This window comes from Panulirus ornatus, chromosome 32, assembly GCF_036320965.1.
Source record: "Panulirus ornatus isolate Po-2019 chromosome 32, ASM3632096v1, whole genome shotgun sequence".
Classification (NCBI taxonomy): domain Eukaryota; kingdom Metazoa; phylum Arthropoda; class Malacostraca; order Decapoda; family Palinuridae; genus Panulirus; species Panulirus ornatus.
In genome coordinates, this window is record NC_092255.1 from 19,691,568 (window position 1) to 19,711,210 (window position 19,643).

The 19,643-nt window shown below is 54.2% G+C and overlaps 1 long non-coding RNA gene across 2 annotated transcripts in view; it reads right to left on the minus strand.

Annotated features, from left to right (window-relative positions):
• Nucleotides 1-19,643, minus strand: part of LOC139759131 (uncharacterized) — a 341,589-nt gene that overhangs the window by 176,724 nt on the left and 145,222 nt on the right. The window contains exon 4 of one of the 2 annotated variants that reach the window (XR_011714998.1): nucleotides 4,051-4,099. The exons of the other annotated variant lie outside the window; for it this stretch is intronic. This is a non-coding gene — a long non-coding RNA (uncharacterized lncRNA). The remainder of the gene's footprint in view (nucleotides 1-4,050; nucleotides 4,100-19,643) is intronic. 2 annotated transcript variants of the gene reach the window in all.

Consider the following 19,643-nt stretch of genomic DNA (forward strand, 5'->3'; position numbering starts at 1 on the left):
TTCACAACCCATACAATTCAAGTCTTATAACCCATAAAATCAAGGGTTCACAACCCATACAATTCAAGTCTTATAACCCATAAAATCAAGGGTTCACAACCCATACAATTCAAGTCTCATAACCCATAAAATCAAGGGTTCACAACCCATACAATTCAAGTCTTATAACCCATAAAATCAAGGGTCCACGACCCATACAATTCAAGTCTTATAACCCGTAAAACCAAGGGTCCACGACCCATACAATTCAAGTCTCATAACCCATAAAATCAAGGGTTCACAACCCATACAATTCAAGTCTCATAACCCATAAAATCAAGGGTTCACAACCCATACAATTCAAGTCTTATAACCCGTAAAACCAAGGGTCCACGACCCATACAATTTGAGTGTTATAACCCATAAAATCAAGAGATAACAACCCCATCAATCAAGGGCTCACAACCTATACACTGACGAGCTCACAACCCACACGATGCAGGGCTCACAACCCACACGATGCAGGGCTCACAACCCACACGATGCAGGGCTCACAACCTATACACTGACGAGCTCACAACCCACACGATGCAGGGCTCACAACCCACACGATGCAGGGCTCACAACACACACGATGCAGGGCTCACAACCCACACGATGCAGGGCTCACAACCCACACGATGCAGGGCTCACAACCCACACGATGCAGGGCTCACAACACACACGATGCAGAGCTCATAACCCACACGATGCAGAGCTCATAACCCACACGATCAAGAGTTGACAGCCCACACACTCAGTGACTCACAACCCCATAATCACAGGCTCACAACTTACAAACCACACAATGAAAGGCTCACAACCCACACACTAAAGGCTAACAAACCACAAACACACAAACAAATCCTTGGACATTCGCCTGGGTTGTGCTGGGGAAGGGGGGGAAAGGGGACAAACAAAGCCTGGCGGAAGGGGTCACTTCAACCCCCCTTCCCTCCCTTCTCTCTCCCTACTCCCCCTCCCCCTCCTTCTCCCCCTTCCCCTACCACCTCCCTCGTTCTTTGTTATGATCGTAAGCAAACCCTTCCGCTGGCGTTCATCCTTACTGGCTCACGATACACGTGTCTTCCTCTCGTTAAGCTCAACTGGGTCGTCTTCCTCCCCTGAAGTGGGCCTGGCTGACGCCCTGTCTGCATCACCACCCATCCACCCCTCCGTCTGCAGTCCGTCCAACCACCTCCGTCTGCAGTCCGTCCAAACCCCCTCCGTCTGCAGTCCGTCTAACCCCCTCCGTCTGCAGTCCGTCCAAACCCCCTCCGTCTGCAGTCCGTCCAAACCCCCCTCCGTCTACAGTCCGTCCAACCCCCTCCGTCTGCAGTCCGTTCAGCCACCTCCGTCTGCAGTCCGTCCAACCCCCTCCGTCTGCAGTCCGTCCAGCCACCTCCGTCTGCAGTCCGTCCAACCCCCTCCGTCTGCAGTCCGTCCAGCCACCTCCGTCTGCAGTCCATCCAACCCCCTTCGTCTGCAGTCCGTCCAGCCACCTCCGTCTGGAGTCCGTCCAACACCCCCCGTCTGCAGTCCGTCCAAACCCCCCTCCGTCTGCAGTCCGTCCAAACCCCCCTCCGTCTGCAGTCCGTCCAAACCCCACCGTCTGCAGTCCGTCCAACCCTTTCCGTCTGCAGTCCGTCCAACCCCCTCCGTCTGCAGTCCGTCCAACCACCTCCGTCTGCAGTCCGTCCAAACCCCCTCCGTCTGCAGTCCGTCCAACCCCCTCCGTCTGCAGTCCGTCCAACCCCCTCCGTTTGCAGTCCGTCCAACCCCCTCCGTCTGCAGTCCGTCCAACCCCCTCCGTCTGTAGTACTGTTTGCGACACCTACCTTTCTGTTGGCTGGGCCTGTTGTCTATTTATAGCACTGTCTGTACCACCTACTCCCTCTGTTGTCTGGGTCTGTGGTGTAGCGCCTTCGTAGCTGCATCCCTCTCTGGGCATCGTTTGCACCGCCATCTGGCCCACCGTCAGCCCTGAGTGCTCCGTTCTACCACCACGCGCGCGTAATTCGTACCAGCTTTCCACTGGTTAGCGTCGTTTGTACCGTTTCCCTTAGTTAGCGACTTCTTGGTTAGCGCCGTTTGTAGCATCTCTCATTCTCAGCACCAGCGCTGTCTGCAGCGCCTCTCTTCGCAGGGCGTCTCCTTCGTCAGCGTCCCTCGTAGGGCGTCTGTCTTCGCCGACAACGTCTTGGTCAGCGTGGCAGCGCCTCCTCTCGTCCCGCGCAGCCGTCATCACCCGCACAGCTCTCCCTTCTGTTGTGGCGTCGTCCGTCGTGCCTTGCCCTTAGACGACGGTGTCGTAGGTCGGGAGTCTGCTGTTGTTGCCAGACAGACAGACAGACGGCGTCGTGTGCACACTTATTCCCCCTTGCTCCTCCTCTTCCTCCTCTCCACCTCCTCCTCTTCTACCACCTTTTGGTCCTCCTGACCCAAACGCGTCGTGTCCCCCCCCCCCCATCTCTCTCTCTCTCTCTCTCTCTCTCTCTCTCTCTCTCTCTCTCTCTCTCTCTCTCTCTCTCTCTCTCTCTCCCGTCTCGTTGCGTACCTGTCATTTCTTACCTCCCTCCGTCCCACCCACCCATCTCCCGTGGAAACCTTCTTTGAGTGTGTGTGTGTGTGTGTGTGTGTGTGTGTGTGTGTGTGTGGCCGTATGGAACCAACCAACCGTGTTCCGTGTCATCAGTTCTACACGGGCGTCTCGCACGTCGATAACAGCAGCGGCAGCATCAACCCCCCCTCCGCCACACCACCCCCGGGTGAATCACACTGGTGAAATAATGATTGGGTGCTGATGGTTGAGGGTTGGAGAGGGAGTGGAGGCCAGCCGTGGTTTGTGCCTCCCTCCCTCCATCACTCAATCCCGCCCTCCCCCTCCCATCCCACCCCCTTCCACTCCCAAGCCACTAAGATCATGACTCACCCCAGGAAAGCACCGGGAATTTCCCCGTCATCCCTTCCCTCCCCCCCTTCTCCCCCTCCTCGACACCCCCTCCCTCCCCCCCTCCCCACCTCCGATCTTGTTCCGTGCATGCCTGCCTTGCGGGGGCGGGGTGAAGGTGGGGTGGGGGTGAGGGGGAACAAGGACGCGTGCGTGCACGTCTGGTCACAATTTGTGGTCACTGATTGTGTACGTTAACGGAAGGGTCACAACTCGTGTTGGCCCCCCGTCTCTTAACCTTGTATACATATATATATATATATATATATATATATATATATATATATATATATATATATATGTGTGTGTGTGTGTGTGTGTGTGTGTGTGTGTGTGTGTGTGTGTGTGTGTGTGTGTGTGTGAGTGGTTGGGCCTTCCTTTGTTTCCTTGCGCTACTTCGCTGGACCATCGCTCGTGAACACCACACACACACACTCGTGTTCCTTAATGACAGACACACACCTTCGGGTCCGACACATGTCTTCATCTCCTCTTATCTTCATTTATCATCATTATTACTATCAGTATCAATCATAATCATCAATTATCATTATCATCATCAACAACTAACAGCTTGTGTGAGCGACCCTGAACCCATCACGGATAAAATTTTGAGGGTCAACTCAAAAATAATTCAGATCCAAATTTCGAGGGTCAACTGAAAAATAATTCAGCTTCGACTATGCTGTCCCTGAACCCTCGCGTCCACTATGACTTCAATATGACTTCATGTTCACTACACTATCATGTTCACCAGGTCATCTACCTCCACTACCCCGGCGAGAGCGACTCCCACACCACACCCTCGTACACTGGCTCACAATACTGACAGCAAAACCCACTGAAGTAACAGAACTCTAGATCGAAGCACAACCACAGGAGGATAAGAGCCAGCTGGCCAAATTGTGGGGAACTGGCGTGGAGGTTGACAGCCACCTGTCAGAACCCCCCCCCCCCACACACACACACACCTCCCCTCCCTCTCGCCTCACGGAGTCGTGGTGTATACACCCCCCTTCACACTCCCTGTACACACAAACTCTCGAGCACGTTAACACTCTACATCATAATGGTTTACTTACGGCTTGATCCGCCCGTCCCCCGAGCTGGCCACACGCCTCACACCCTCACCTGTGTGGAGAGAAGAGAGGAACCATCAAGAACAACACGTCGCCCTTACTGTATACATACAAGCAGAGGGACGGGGTCATATACAACCACCTCTGCCCTACACCTGCCTCTCGTCACACCTGTCTTTCGCACCAGCCATCATCCTCTTTCTTAACAGCCTTTCACACCTGTCTGCTGCACTTAGTGCCCATCTGCCCCCACACACACCTGTCAGCTGTCAGGATAGGTATATCCCTCCCTCCCTCAAAATCGCTTGTCAGCACCTGACATCAGCGAGCTAGACAGACCCTCCCTAAGACGCGCTGTTCTCAGTGGGGACGACATAACAAGTTGGGTATGACGAAGTTCTCAGAAGTGGGGGAGGAGGGGGGTATGCAAGTCTGGTCGTCGCCCTCAAACGGTCGTACCGTCAGGCTCAGGTCGTACGGTCATGCTCAACCGGTCGTACCGTCGGGCTCGGGTGTCGTCGTGCTTGGGGGGTCTCGTACCGTCATGCTCATACGGTCGTACCGTCGGGCTCGGGTGTCGTGGCACCGTTCGTGCTCGGGGGGTCGTACTAGTCGTGCTCAAATGGTCGTACCGTCCTACCTAGAGGTGGTTGATGCTGTGACTTATAACCACATAATTCCCCCCCTCTCCCCCCCACACACACACGGTGGCTGGGAGGAGAGCGGGAAGAACACGGTATACCAGCCAGCGACCGTGTTGTCCTCACGGAGGGAAGGCCACGCTTCTCAAGTTAACACTGTGTGTGATGTGTGTTGCATGACGATGCTCACCCTATCCAACCTCACTCCTTCCTCGTGACATTCTCTCTCTCTCTCTCTCTCTCTCTCTCTCTCTCTCTCTCTCTCTCTCTCTCTCTCTCTCTCTCTCTCTCTCTCTCTCTCCTGCTCGCCGAGAAATACACAGAGTTACATTGGTACACAGACACACCTTCCACCGCCCCCAACCCATCCGAGGAAAGATGCAGTCCCCTTTTGAAAGCAGTTAGAGAGAAGGATACCAAAGCATGAGATAGATAGATAGATAGATAGATAGATAGATAGATAGATAGAGAGAGAGAGAGAGAGAGAGAGAGAGAGAGAGAGAGAGAGAGAGAGAGAGAGAGAGTGTTACACACCCACTTGACCACACTCACCCCTGGCGTCGTCGCCTGAGATCCCCCAAACACACCAGTCAGGGTGTCATGATAAGCATTAGGGTACAGTGTTGGGACGGTACACCACACCCAGCCATGGCGGTACACTGGTGTGTTGGGACGGTACACCACACCCAGCCATGGCGGTACACCTGTGTGTTGGGACGGTACACGTGTCTCGTCGTCGTGTTCTACCGTTCGTTATGAGCAGTAGCGGCGGCAGACCGACTCTTGCCTCCTCATGATCTCATTATCATTACTCTCGTGCTGATCTGACGATCCTGTGACCCATCCTCCCTCGACATCCACAACCCCCAACACCTGTCCTCCCCTCACACCTGCCTCACCCACACCTGCAGTCCATAAGATCTCCCCTCCTCACACCTGCAGTCCGTAAGGTCTCTCCTCCTCACACCTGCCTCCCCCCACACCTGCAGTCCATAAGATCTCCCCTCCTCACACCCGCCTCCACACACACCTGCAACTGCCACTTCCTCAGGCCTTCCCAAAGAGGTCACGAGACGCGCCCCTCAGCACGAGCAGCAGGAGGGCCACCAGCCCACCGCAGACGCAGGCGAGAGTCGTCCCCCCAGCGCTCGGGTGGGTGGGTCAGGCTGGACCTGACCTACCACAGACTCCCTCCACCTGACGTAGGTAAGTTCCACGGCTGAGGGGGGAGGGAGAGCGGGGAGGTTTTAAGGCCATACCACACCTCACCTTCCCCTCCTCCTCCTCCTCACCCTGCTTGGGGCTCAAGCTGCCGGCAATATCAGTGGCCCACCTGTCTCGTGCTTATCTAAGCTTCTCTCCTCTGCCACAAATCACCTTATCGCGTTATCTTAATCGCTCGATAAATATACACTCACACCAACGGGGTTCATTTTTCAAGCTGGGGGTGGTGATGTGGGGTGAGGGTGGGTGGTGTGGTTTGGCTGTCATTAGGGGGTTGAGGGTGAGGTGGGTTGTGGTGGTGTGCCCAAAGTGTTCTTGTGTTGACAGTAATATATTCCCGGGAGGGAGGGCAGTGACTGAGGGAGGGAGGGCAGTGAGTGACCGACCCAGACGGATTGAGTCACCCACACCCAGCGTGACACACACACACACACACACACACACACACACACACACACACACACACACACACACACACACACACACACACACACCGACTTTCCCAGGAAGACGCCCACAAGTTTTATCCCGGCGTCACACAGTTCCTCCTCCTCCTCCTCCGTCCCCTCACCCTAGCGGGAGAGGGTCCACGACCAGGGAAGCCTGACCCCGGGTCCCCAGAAGTGCCGCTGACGCTCGCATGGTTCCCGGGTACCTCATTATCATCATCCTCATCTGGTGACGCAGGTGTGGTGGTGGCGGCGGTGGTGGTGGCTCCTCCGTCTGTCTTCCAAGCTCGGAAGGAGATTCGTTCCCTTCCCCCTCTGCTCACGAGGGAGGAACCGGCCGCCCGTCAGGACCTCCGCTCCACGAAGAGGAGGAGGAGGAGGAGGACCATGGGTGATTCACATGCTCGTGGGGAGGAGACAAAGACCAGTGGAAGACGTGGGTCGTCATCATCAGGTGATCCGGTGCCAAGCCAGCCAGCCAGCCAGCTCAGACGGACACACACACACACACACACACACACACACACACACACACACACACACACACACACACACTCACCCCCACCGGAATGGTGACTTAGGACGTCCAGATATCCAGCGGGAGGGAGGAGGCGTCGTCTACCTCGCAATACCGACACGACACGTTGTGGTGTGGGGTGGGTGGTGAGGGGCTCTCACACAAGGTGATTATGACAGCTGCACACGTCTCCACCCGGGATGGGTGGCCTTCACCAGCCCTCACCTCACACTCACCACCCATCCCCCACCCACCTCCGTCATACTGTGGTGATGGTGGTGAAGTCTCCCAGCGGTTCCCTTGTGGCCCCTCTCACCACACACACACACACACACACACACACACACTACGCCCTCCAGGCTCTGCCCACCACACTCTACCATGACGAAGAAACACTAGAAAGAATACAAGGAGGAGCAACAAAACTTATCATTCCGTCACACAGAAATAAACCTACTGAAAGTGACTCAGAAATCTACACTCTCTCTCTCTCTCTCTCTCTCTCTCTCTCTCTCTCTCTCTCTCTCTCTCTCTCTCTCTCTCTCTCTCTCTCTCTACGTTTCTAAGCAACACCCTAAGATAACTGAACATAGTATAATTTCTTCGCGTCAGACACGTACACAACCACCACCCCCACAGAGGACGACAGAAGGTATAATAACCAACTTGAGTTTAAAAAAAGTTTCCTCAACAGTGGAGTTCCTCAACACTGGATTAAACTACGGACAAAAATCGACAGAACACCAGCAATGTCAACATATCTAAACCCGAGGTTAAACAAAAGACTTTTTAATGATATAAACAATGAGAAGACTGCAGGCGGTGCCTGAGGACAATATACCATGCACGTATCACTAATGAATCGTTGTTATTCTCGTCAGCTCCCTGACTAGAATGATTCTCTCCCAATGTGTGTGTGTGTGTGTGTATCACTAATGAATCGTTGTTAATCTTCGCAGGTCACTGGCTAAAACCATTCTTTCCCAGTGTGTGTGTGTGTGTGTGTGTGTGTGTGTCCGGCGGGTGAAATCACACGAGACTCCTCCTTATCCTCCTTTCCTACAAACTTTCCACGTCAGTATAGAGTCTCACTCGACACCAAGGGGTGTTCTTCCGTCCCTTAATCCTCCTGCTGGAGTAGAGCGGCGGGCTGGGGGAGGACCCTTCTGCTTTACTGACCCCGTCTACAGTGAAATGAAAATGGGTTACATAAGGTAGGAAATAAGATACCTATAAATAAGGTAGGAAATAAGGTACCTATAAATAAGGTAGGAAATAAGGTACCTATAAATAAGGTAGGAAATAAGGTACCTATAAATAAGGTAGGAAATAAGATACCTATAAATAAGGTAGGAAATAAGGTACCTATAAGTAAGGTAGGAAATAAGGTACCTATAAATAAGGAACCTATAAATAAGGTAGGAAATAAGATACCTATAAATAAGGTAGGAAATAAGGTACCTATAAGTAAGGTAGGAAATAAGGTACCTATAAATAAGGTACCTATAAATAAGGTAGGAAATAAAGTACCTATAAATAAGGTACCTATAAGTAAGGTAGGAAATAAGATACCTATTGCCCGCAGTCATTCGGACGGACGACGGGAAATCCCATCACCGTCCAACACGACAGGTACGCATCAATCGCAGACGGTCTGGTCTTCCTATTATTCACGTCATGGCCCCGGCCAGCCACGACCCAGCCGCCCGCCCGCCCGTCCGCCCGCCCGTCAGCCCGCCCGCCCCCATCGCTCGCTCCCTCCCCTCCTCCTCCTCCTAACCACCACTGCCCGTCACTGCCCACTGACAAAAATACATCACAGGGGAACTATTTCCCGAGAGGGGGTGACTCAAAGTCCCAAGTGGGCACTGCGGCTGGGCGAACCGCACAGTGCTACGCCTGTTGGTCGTTCCTCTTACGAATAATAATACCCGGCCATCATCATGACTTGCCCTGGAGATGGTCAGTGCTTGGTGTGACGCTACCACCTAGCCCGGAGATGGTCAGTGCTTGGTGTGGCGCTACCACCTAGCCTGGAGATGGTCAGCACACCTGGTGTGGCGCTACCACCTAGCCTGGAGATGGTCAGTGCTTGGTGTGGCGCTACCACCTAGCCTGGAGATGGTCAGTGCCTGGTGTGGCGCTACCACCTAGCCTGGAGATGGTCAGTGCCTGGTGTGACGCTACCACCTAGCCTGGAGATGGTCAGTGCTTGGTGTGGCGCTACCACCTAGCCTGGAGATGGTCAGTGCCTGGTGTGGCGCTACCACCTAGCCTGGAGATGGTCAGTGCCTGGTGTGACGCTACCACCTAGCCTGGAGATGGTCAGTGCCTGGTGTGGCGCTACCACCTAGCCTGGAGATGGTCAGTGCCTGGTGTGGCGCTACCACCTAGCCTGGAGATGGTCAGTGCTTGGTGTGGCGCTACCACCTAGCCTGGAGATGGTTAGCACACCTGGTGTGGCGCTACCACCTAGCCTGGGGATGGTCAGTGCTTGGTGTGGCGCTACCACCTAGCCTGGAGATGGTTAGCACACCTGGTGTGGCGCTACCACCTAGCCTGGGGATGGTCAGTGCTTGGTGTGGCGCTACCACCTAGCCTGGAGATGGTCAGCACACCTGGTGTGGTCAGCGGGGCAACGCCCGAGGTCTCACGCCCTTCACGTTGCCATCACCCACACTTCCTAGGACGCTCCCGTTGTTGCAGTTCCCCCAGAACAGTCGTGCCTCCCTCCTTCAGCGGAGGGAGACGCATCGTTTTTTGTTGCGCCGCGTTTTCTCCTTTGTAAGAATTTGCACCTTGACCTAAGATGAGGTTGACCTGAATCTCCTGGGCCAGGTCAAAAGAAGTCCAATTCGCGTCGCGCCACGTAGCGTACATGGAGTGAAGATGGCTTTCCGGCAGTGTGAGGTCAAAGGCCACCGGTGTGCAATGTCGACCTCATAATGCCTCACTCGTCAGCCAATCCCGAAGCTTATTCCCAGCCAGACAGTCCTCATCCTAAGGCCTTTCCATTACCAAGTCATGTCCACATTACTACGCATCTACTTGGGTTGGATTTCAACACCCGTGTGTCAGACCCTTTCCACTTCCCTAATGACCTTGGCATCATCCGCAAACACACTCAGGTTAGACGTCCGTCCCAACCCCCTCTCCCCGGCGAACAGGAAAAGAACATCAGCGTCCCCAAGACTCAGCCCTGCTGTACGCCACCGGTAAACCCCCCCCAAAACACCATTTTCTAGAAGGTTCCTCGTACACATGCCGTCCTTTGTTCCCCTTCCGCTAAGATCATCTATTCACCAGAGGTGTCTCTCCATCCTCCTAGCCTGGAGATCCTCCACCTTCTTCACCCACCCCGTACGTGGGACGATGTCAAATGCTTTCGGGCAGTCCACATACGCACAATCGACCTCATCATATCTGTTGCCTGAAGTGGACGTCATCTGCTTATAAAAGTCTCAGAGGTGCGTTACTCATGGCCATCTTTCCTCGAACTCTCGTAGTCTCAATTTCTACAGTAATCGTGTGTGTGTGTGTGTGTGTGTGTGTGTGTGTGTGTGTGTGTGTGTGTGTGTGTGTGTGTGTGTCTACTTATTTCCTTTTGTGTGTGTGTGTGTGTGTCTACTTATTTCCTTTATTCAACTCTTTATAAATCATTATATATACTTACAACGACACACATAAGTACATAAACAGTTTGTATATAGATAGTACAATAAATAAGTTACTGAAATAAATGAAAAAAAATTGAGTGGATCACAGTGTTACAAGCCGCCTACAACAATCAACTGTATCAGAAATTTCAGATTACATGAGGAAACCATTTTCTTCCTCCTTAGAAGATCGAGGATGGGGATCCCATCACGGCTGACCCGTGGGATGTATGACTCTTGGTTCCCCTTCGACATTACCTCCCCTTCTGCCTCTCCCCCAGGATAACCCTTATCTCTCTCACTGGACCCTCCCTCCTCCTCTCTCCTCTCTCCACTCCCCCTCCTGCTGGCGTAGGGGCCTGGGAGTGCGCGGTATCAGGAGTGAGTCAGCTGCTCCACACAGATAACCACACCCACCACCACCACAGGCCCAGATGTGCTCGACAGATACGGCGGGCGGCGCCGACCGTGTCCCATTCACCCACCCACCCACCCACAACGCCGATCCCACTCACCCCCTCACCCAGCTGGTTGACCTGGCCACCAAAGGTCTGCGTCGAGTGTCAGGCCGACCTGGCCAGCCGCCATAACAAGGTCAACTATTATGGATTATGGGCAGAAGGGGTTGCTAATCCCCAGGATCAGGTCAATGACAATGAGGAACGCGAGCGAGGGAGGTGAGGGGGAGGGAATTATCCCGCCGCCCATCGCCTGTGTGTGGCAGGAGTTCAACCAGGCCTTGCGGTGTCCCGTGCTGTGCATATGATCTGTCTTGGTAGAATGGGTTCGAATCCTAGTTACGGAAGTCAGTCCACAGTCAACCCAGCTGTTCATCCGCCCCAGGGCTTGGTCGATAAAATAGGTAGCTGGCTCAGGCTAAGGTATATATATATATATATATATATATATATATATATATATATATATATATATAGCGTTAACAGGATGGCCTAAATTAGGGCCTCAACTGCCCGTGCCGTCTCAGCTGACACAGAAAAAAACAATATTAAATACACGACCATTATTTTGACACAACATATACATTCACCAACAGTCGAACAACAACAGGAAACTTGTGTTTGTCAACAGGTAGCAGGCAAGGGTGAGAGGAGGGGATGTGGGCGTGGCGTGCATGTGGTTTTTGGGGCCAGAGCCGTTGTCATACACGGAGAGGAGGAAGGAGGGGAGGGAGGAGGGGGGGAGGGGTTACATGACGAGTGTGGCTGGCTAGCGATGGTTATCCTGCCCCCCCCCCCCTCTCTCTCTCTCTCTCTCTCTCTCTCTCTCTCTCTCTCTCTCTCTCTCTCTCTCTCTCTCTCTCCACACACACACACCTGCCAGCGATGAGTGTGACACACCTGTTGATCACGTGCGGGGGACATCCGCGTGCAGCGTGGAATCGTCAGCCCCTCGAGCACGACGATATACGACCTGCCTGAGCACGACGATATACGACCTGCCTAAGCACGACGATGTACGACCTGCCTGAGCACGACGATATACGACCTCCCTGAGCACGACGATATACGACCTGCCTGAGCACGACGATATACGACCTCCCTGAGCACGACGATGTACGACCTCCCTGAGCACGACGATGTACGACCTCCCTGAGCACGACGATATACGACCTGCCCTGAGCACGACGATGTACGACCTCCCTGAGCACGACGATATACGACCTCCCTGAGCACGACGATATACGACCTCCCTGAGCACGACGATATACGACCTCCCTGAGCACGACGATATACGACCTCCCTGAGCACGACGATATACGACCTCCCTGAGCACGACGATATACGACCTCCCTGAGCACGACGATATACGACCTCCCTGAGCACGACGATATACGACCTCCCTGAGCACGACGATATACGACCTCCCTGAGCACGACGATATACGACCTCCCTGAGCACGACGATGTACGACCTCCCTGAGCACGACGATATACGACCTCCCTGAGCACGACGATATACGACCTCCCTGAGCACGACGATATACGACCTCCCTGAGCACGACGATGTACGACCTCCCTGAGCACAACAATAGGAGACCCTTGGGCGTGATGGCCCGGGCTGTCCACCTGACTATGCTATACAACCCTACGTCATACAGGAGGGACGCTACACAACCCCACGTCATACAGGAGGGACGCTACACAACCCCACGTCATACAGGAGGGATGCTACACAACCCCACGTCATACAGGAGGGACGCTACACAACCCCACGTCATACAGGAGGGACGCTACACAACCCCACGTCATACAGGAGGGACGCTACACAACCCCACGTCATACAGGAGGGACGCTACACAACCCTACGTCATACAGGAGGGACGCTACACAACCCCACGTCATACAGGAGGAACGCTACACAACCCCACGTCATACAGGAGGGACGCTACACAACCCCACGTCATACAGGAGGGACGCTACACAACCCCACGTCATACAGGAGGGACGCTACACAACCCCACGTCATACAGGAGGGACGCTACACAACCCCACGTCATACAGGAGGGACGCTACACAACCCCACGTCATACAGGAGGGACGCTACACAACCCCACGTCATACAGGAGGGACGCTGCACAACCCCACGTCATACAGGAGGGACGCTACACAACCCCACGTCATACAGGAGGGACGCTACACAACCCCACGTCATACAGGAGGGACGCTACACAACCCCACGTCATACAGGAGGGACGCTACACAACCCTACGTCATACAGGAGGGACGCTACACAACCCCACGTCATACAGGAGGAACGCTACACAACCCCACGTCATACAGGAGGGACGCTACACAACCCCACGTCATACAGGAGGGACGCTACACAACCCCACGTCATACAGGAGGGACGCTACACAACCCCACGTCATACAGGAGGGACGCTACACAACCCCACGTCATACAGGAGGGACGCTACACAACCCCACGTCATACAGGAGGGACGCTACACAACCCCACGTCATACAGGAGGGACGCTACACAACCCTGCGTCATACAGGAGGGACGCTACACAACCACACACACACACTCTACAGATCCGAGTAGCGGCAGGCAGTGCTCCCACGCACGAGTATAGAGAACGTGGCGCTGGTGAGGAACACACGTGTGTGTGTGTGTGTGTGTGTGTGTGTGTGTGTGTGCTGGCGACTGGACCGCACGTGTTGTGCATGTGCACACAGGCGCAGGTGTTCTGGCGAGGGAAGGTGGTGTAGTGGTGGCTGGACTGCAGGTGTAGCGGCGGTGACTGGACTACAGGTGTGGCGGACGGAACGTCACCCCAGAGTGCAGGTGTACCGCGCGGGTGTGTGTGTGTGTGAGGGCGGGGAGACACCTGTGGAGGGTGACTTTACCTGTAGCAGCTGTAGGGCGGCCACCCACCCGCCCGCTCCTAACCCCGCCACTCATCATCTGCACTAGGATTCCCTTCCTGTCCCTTCCTGGTTTGGACAAGTCCTTCACGTCCCCTCCTGGTGAGGACATATCCTTCTCGTCCCCTCCTGGTGAGGACATATCCTTCTCGTCCCCTCCTGGTAAGGACATATCCTTCTCGTCCCCTCCTGGTGAGGACATATCCTTCACGTCCCCTCCTGGTGAGGACATATCCTTCTCGTCCCCTCCTGGTGAGGACATATCCTTCTCGTCCCCTCCTGGTGAGGACATATCCTTCTCGTCCCCTCCTGGTGAGGACATATCCTTCTCGTCCCCTGCTGGTGAGGACATATCCTTCTCGTCCCCTCCTGGTGAGGACATATCCTTCACGTCCTCTGCTGGTGAGGAGAAGACAAGTCCTTCACGTCCCCTCCTGGTGAGGAGAAGACAAGTCCTTCCCGTCCCCTCCTGGTGAGGCCAGTTCCTTCACGTCCCCTGCTGGTGAGGAGAAGACAAGTCCTTCCGTCCCCTGCTGGTGAGGAGAAGACAAGTCCTTCCCGTCCCCTCCTGGTGGTGGTGGGGGGGGGGATCTACTCCTCGTCCCCTCCTGGAGAGGACCGACAAAACACAACCCCACCATCATCCAGCGGAACACATGAGAGGAGTCATCGCGGGGACCACACTCCTCCACCTAACAACCACTGACGACAGTTCTCGTAATGACTCGTGCAGTTCAGCGGTGGAGCAAAGTTGTTGGGGACGGCGTTAACTACCGTGCGGGGGGGGGGGGGGGACGGGCAACAACTGCAGACTACGTCCGGGCAATTAACCATCTCCGGAGCGATCGTCACCCAGGGCCCAAACGTCAGAGCTTTTGACCGGCTCGCCCTAAGCAGCTGTGATGGTTCACTTTCCTTCTCCTACAGGTATTGCTCTGGGTTCCCGCCTCCCGAGAACTGGCTGCCTGTGAGCCTCCCCCTCCTCGCTAGCCAGACCAGGGCAGTAGTCGGAGAAGCTGTGGCGTCACGTGTTTCCTGTGTGGCCGTTGACCACTCAAGGGTAGGCCGTTTTGATAACTGTTTCTTCCCCTACATCTCGAAACTTTGGAACTCTGTACCTTCTTATATATCTTGCCAAATAGCTATGACCTGGCGTATTCTAAAAGTCAGGCGCTTCCCTTACCCCCAAAATTCGTAAAAAAAAAAAAAAAAAAAAAAATTCTCTTTTGTCTTCTTTTTTTTCCCTTACATTAACCTCTCCATATCTCGGGTAAGGCCCAGGCCTGATGTGGATTTTTCGTCGATGAGTAAGAGCCTTCGCTGAGTAAGAGTCTCCACTGTAATATTCACGACCCAAGCCTCGGGGTCAATACAGTGTCTCTCACTGCTCTTATATACTGACCATATACCCTCCCAATCTTCGGGTCAATATAGTGTCTCTCACTGCTCTTACACACTGACCATATACCCTCCCGATCTTCGGGTCAATATAGTGTCTCTCACTGCTCTTATATACTGACCATATACCCCACCAATCTTCGGGGTCAATACAATGTCTCTCACTGCTCTTGCACACTGACCATATACCCTCCCAATCTTCGGGTCAATATAGTGTCTCTCACTGCTCTTACACACTGACCATATACCCCCTCAGCGATGTATATGGCACACGAGTATCCATGCACACGGCTCACGTATCCCTGTATACATGTATTCCTACATGCCGGAATGTACAGACATGTATGTATACGTATATACAAGGAGCCAAGTGATATGTAACCTGATAACTGATTTAAAGGACCAATATAACACAAAGCACATCTGTGGTATTAATAACCATATGACGGTATTCTTTATCAGTCATATTTCAGGGGAAACTTCTGAATTTCTGAGCAAAAAATAACGCCTTTTGGAATGGGTTCGTTCGCCCTCCGCGGTGCCCGCGCGTGCCGCGTGCGACCGTGAAATATGACGCAAGCGGCGTCTAAACGAGAGAGAGAGACACACACACAGTGACTCACTAGCGAGTGGGCACCTGTTGTGTTCCCTAGAGCAGGAGGAGGAGCAGGAGGAGGAGCAGGAGGAGGAGGAGGAGGAGGAGGAGCAGGAGGAGGGGGAGGAGGAGGAGGAGGGGGAGGAGGAGGGGGAGGAGGAGGAGGAGAGGAGGAGGAGGAGGAGGAGGAGCAGGAGGAGGTCAACCGAAAGGTCAAGGTGAACACAACTTGTTCATGTACGTGACACGTGTAATGTTGTCAAGACGGGGGGGGGGGGGTCATACTAGTCAACATCTCACTCACACTACACCACCTTCAACCACACACACACACACACACACACACACACACACACACACACATACACACACACACACATACACACACACCTAATGCGACCACGAAATAGATTAATCCGCCTGTGACATAATCATATTAATCCTATTCGTAATCCACCATTATATAATAATAATACTACTAACACTCCTACGTGTAATCGCGAGTAAAAAGTAAAAGGATCGCGATGCGTCGTACGTCATCGATAAAAAAAATGCATAAAAAAGGGAACATAAGAGACTCGGTGATAAATGAATGACGTAGTATGGAGCCAAAGGAGCCATGTTTCTCTGAAGGGGGGGAGCGAGTGCGATTGGAGGAGGGGGGGGATAGAGGAGGAGGAAAGGGGGGAGGGGGAGGAGGGGGGGAGGATGATAGCCAGAGAAGAGGCGCGTCCCGACCCGTCGATAATGACGCTGACTAACTGTATACACACGGACACACACACACACACACACACACGGACCGCCCCACTTGAAGCGGCGCCAAAACGTATCACCCAAACAGCTGATGTCAAGTGTTGCATATCACTGGGCCCCCATACTCCCCACCACCAACACACCCACGATCCTACCACTCCTCCTCCTCCTCCGCCGCCGCTGCTACACCTCCCGCTCCACATTCAGGAGGTGGTCTTGTCGACGATCAATGACCTCAAGAGTGAGGAGAGAGACGGAGGTGTTGGCGGAACCGTCTGACTGCGGCGTGTGAGAGCGCGTCAACACGGGTGTCTTATGGGAGAAGAATGCGTCGTCCCTCCTACGTACCTCGCGGGCCGCTCCGTCAGGGACACACTGGCGATCCACAGCGCCTGCTGCTTTCTAGACGCGCAAACACCTATGGCGTCAGGCAAGGGGACCTTCTCGTCCCCCCACAGTGTCTCCCATACTGTGGCGTCAGGCTAGGGGACCTTCTCGTCCCCCCACAGTGTCTCCCATACTGTGGCGTCAGGCAAGGGGACCTTCTCGTCCCCCCCACAGTGTCTCCCATACTGTGGCGTCAGGCAAGGGGACCTTCTCGTCCCCCACAGTGTCTCCCATACTGTGGCGTCAGCCAAGGAGACCTTCTCGTCCCCCACAGTGTCTCCCATACTGTGGCGTCAGGCAAGGGGACCTTCTCGTCCCCCACAGTGTCTCCCATACTATGGCGTCAGGCAAGGGGACCTTCTCGTCCCCCACAGTGTCTCTCATACTATGGCGTCAGGCAAGGGGACAGTATGTACCCCTGGACGCCAGTTACTACAGTAATAGTGACAACAACAAACTGGTTGTGGATGGTGGTTGAAGAGTCGGATCGCTCCATCCACCCATCCACTGGCTGCCACACACACACACACACACACAGCTTCACCTCCCACTATCCTAGTGACCTGCCAATACTCAATGGAAGTTGGTGGGGAACACACCACCAAGGGCGCGCGTCTGTCAGCGTGCGACCACAGTTCCTATATCACCGAAGAATACCTCATCATCTTTCCCCTCAACCGCTATATCCACCCGCCTCACAGACGCCCCTCACGACGAGGGAAAGCTAACCTGTTGAATATGTTAACTCTCTCACGCCTCACACAGTAATCCCATCATCATCGTAATTCATTTCATGGATCATGGTAAAGGTCAGTGTGAGGATCGTTTCACCGCCTTGAGTAAGTGGGGTACTTGAACCTCGAGTACGACGAATCTCAAGGATGAGTGAGGGTCAGCCTTCAGTGTGACGGGAGATGAGGAAGCGAAGACGTGAGAGAGACAGCTCACCACCAGCTGACCACGTCAGTCCTGCTGAGGGTTCTACCACCGATGATCACCCCACGAAGTGACAGTACTGCGTCGCTTCAGTGCCTTCATGCGTTGCTTCAGTGCCTTCATGCGTAGCTTCAGTGCCTTCATGCGTGGCTTCAGTGCCTTCATGCGTAGCTTCAGTGCCTTCGTGCGTCGCTTCAGTACCTTCATGCGTCGCTTCAGTGCCTTCATATCTCGCTTCAGTGCCTTCATGCGTTGCTTCAGCTGCCTTCATGCGTCGCTTCAGTGCCTTCATGTGTCGCTTCAGTGCCTTCATGCGTCGCTTCTGTACCTTCATGCGTCCCTTCAGCACCTTCATGCGTCCCCTCAGTACCTTCAGCATGAGGGAATGAACGATGACCCTTATGACCTGGAATCTTTAAATCCCAGCACTCGCGCCGGCTTCCCGGCTGACCACCGCGATTCATATGTTTGGACAACATTTTCTTTCTAATCGCTGGAACCGTCAGGAAAAAAACCACAGCAGACGACGTCCCTTCGAGCTGCCTCGCCTTCCACCTCACGAGCCCTGAGTCCAAGAGCCGAAAAGGCAGATGCTTGAGTGACCTAATTACCTCTGTGCCGAGTCTCAAGAGTGTGTGTGTGTGTGTGTGTGTGTGTGTGTGGAGGTAGTTGATGCCCAGACAAGACAGGAGGACGAGCACCCGGACTCCACCCGCGCCAACTGAACACGGACGTGGCCACAGGCGCCGGTGGCTCTGTAACCCCCCCACGCGTGATCGTCTTCAGTAAACGTACACAGAGACTTTCCAGCGTCCTGTGGGCTGGGACGGCACGGGCCGACTCAACGCCCTAATCGAGACCACCTCATCAGTCCGAGCCTAAGTCAGGTACCCCATTTTATCGACCAGTCCCCTCCGAAGGAAGGATGAACAGGTGGGGGGAGTAAACTGCGAAAACGCGACCGCCGCGACCAGGATTCGAACCCGTACCGACTAGACCCTTGAAGGAGTGATCTTACGAACCACGTCACTGGCTCGACACACCAACAACCCGACCTTCAGGTCCTCCTCCAACGCTGTGGTGCATATGACCGTCCTCATAAACCCCCTAAAAGCAACTTATTGTTTTTCCATTTTGTGTTGCAGGTCTGGAACACAAAAAAAATGTTTCCACCGCAAAGCAGGTGGTGTGGGAGAGACACTGCGCGGGCAACGTGTAACGAAGGGTTGGCGATGCAACACCACCGGGAGCAATGACCAGCTAGCAACCTTCTGTGTTGGACTGTCCGAAGGTTCGCGTTTTGTTTTGGGGGAGGGGTCGCTGGTCTCTTCGAAGCGCTTCGACATTCCCGCCCGAGGGTGAATCATGCTTTATGAACGCGCTCATAGGACACGACGGCACGACCCGAGAACACGACGGCACGACCCGAGAACACGACGGCACGACCCGAGAGCACGACGGCATGACCCGAGAGCACGACGGCACGACCCGAGAGCACGACGGCATATTATTCGCCATTTCCCGCGTCAGCGAGGTAGCGTTAAGAACAGAGGACTGGGCCTCAGAGGGAATATCCTCACCTGGCCCCCTTCCCTGTTCTTTCTTTTGGAAAATTAAAAAAAAATGAGAGGGGAGGATTTCCAGCCCCCC